The following is a 2,317-nucleotide window of genomic DNA, read 5'->3' as shown; positions in this document are numbered from 1 at the left end:
AGTGCAACAGCATTCTTTGCTGTTCATAGATTTATTTTGTCCAAACGAACATCTTAGTAGCCGTACACACAGCTAAGTTACTAATCATCTGCGTAAGAATGATACACATAGAAGTGCTGTTACCCTCGTACACACAGAGTTTGTATGTCATCTCCGCCAAACTCCGCACAGTCCCGCCATCGTCAAAACTACTCCGCAAACTACTCGGGTTTTCCAATTTTTGTAACAAACTAACATTTTGGAATATATTTTACCTGTGTGATTGGTCTGTTTAATCTACGGCAAAGACACTTCTTCCATCGGTCCTTCTCAACATTTATCTCCACGTAATGACTGCCGCACGGGCATTTATATTCCGCTAGCCATTTCTGTAAACTACCAGTGCTTTGAGTTTGTGACGGATTCATCTTGCTGATGAATTCTTGTAGGTTCGATATAAATTTTGCAACTTTTATCAATTTGCTTTCTTCGAAGTAAAACCCAACTAAATTGTTGCTGAACAACAATTTATTTTGTGTTGAAAAATGAAATGGAAAAGTGCTGAGATTTCAGAAACAACTTTAGTTCGATCAGTACTTGCAAGGTGCAAACAAATATTTATTTAATATAAATCAAAATATAAATAAAATTGGATTCATTCGTTGATTATTAAAATAACAATTGGTCGAAATTGTTCATGTTTATGTGCTTCATGATAGCAAATGGCTCATTGTTTATGTTACTCTTTCTTTTTTTGCCAAAAAATTGCGCATTGAAACCTAATTGCATGCCATTTCAAGGGAATTAAACAAATATTATAATTTTAAACACAATCTAGACAGAGAAGAATTTTAGAAGAAAAAATTTATAGAAAAACTTTATTCAAATTGTCTTTATATGTTGATAACAATGTTTTTATGGGAAAATTTAACCAAGCATAAAATTAAGTTTGCCTTGGTTCTTTTTGGCTTTTTTAATTCGGAAAAAAATGTAAGTAATTCTACTGATAGAATCCAGTTCGACGAAAAGTTGTCTATGAGATTTTGTGGCGATGACCATTGAAATCTGTAGAATAAAGACAGAAAAATAATAAAATAAGTAGTATTGTTATTGAACAGGCAATATTTTCAATTCCAATTTAAATATTTTGCAAGCGATACATTTTGAAAAGAATGCGCCCTTTCTTCAAGTAAAAAAGAACTTTTTTTCCGATTTGTGTGAATAGAACAATTTTAAATACTAATTAAATGTTTACCTAATGGTACTAATAATATAGTTTACGGCACACAGGACAAATATTTTCTTTATCCTTTTTATCAATTAATAATAAATAGTAACGACCGCATACCCGGCATCGATAATACGATTCCCGGGTTCGTCGATCATCGCACTTCTCAGTTGCTGATGATGTATCCAAATCCATCTTGCTGTAAATTCGTGTGGAAGCTGATAAAATAATGTTCTTGATATTTTTCTACTTTCTTTCTTCGAAGTAAAACCCGACTAAATTGTTGCTGAACGAAAACTCATTTTTATATCATTTTGAGTTCAAAAAAGAAAAGAAAAAGATTTTGTCCTCACTTTGGTTCGGGCAGGCTGCAAAAAAATATTTATTCAAATAAATCGAAGATAAATACATTTGGATTCAATTATTTATCATTATAACAACAATTGCATGAAATTCATCTTGTTTATATATTTCGTTTTACATTTGAATGCATTTTTATTCATTTAAATCGCAAAAGCACATTCAATATATGAATCGCAAACTCATATTTAAACCTTATTGCTCATGCATTCCATTTCAGAGAGTGCAATTACACAAATATTACCATAACAAATGCAAAGCATAGAGATGTCTTTTTAGAGTACTTCAAGAATCTGCTAGAAAAAGAAAAAGTATTAATAAAAGAAAGTTGTTTTTAAAATGGTTGATCAACGGGATTTTTATTCATGAGATTCCTTTAACTGTGACTGTAATAATGAGTTAAATATTCAAAGAAAATTTTCGGAAAAAGAAGTTCTGTTTATACCTATCAATTTCTATTCTCATTTTGATTGGAAATATGTTTGAAAAAAAAAAATCCTGGATAATTTTACTATTTTTAATCAAAAGAATGCTGAATGAGTGGAGAGTTTAAGATGAAACGGAGACACAGTGGATTTCATGATTTCAAAATCAGAGATCGCTGAGTCGCACTAGTTGTCGCTTATCGTTGAGATTTTCGGTAATAATTAGTGTTCTTCAATGAATAGCACCTGTAAATTGATGTAAAATTTCAAATGAAAATTAAATAATGTGAAAATAATCAAAATATCTTGAAATAAACTTAATTTT

This window comes from Contarinia nasturtii, unplaced genomic scaffold, assembly GCF_009176525.2.
Source record: "Contarinia nasturtii isolate CC-2019 unplaced genomic scaffold, AAFC_CNas_1.1 Cnas_scaffold_3116, whole genome shotgun sequence".
Lineage (NCBI taxonomy): Eukaryota > Metazoa > Arthropoda > Insecta > Diptera > Cecidomyiidae > Contarinia > Contarinia nasturtii.
This window is presented reverse-complemented; position numbering follows the sequence as displayed.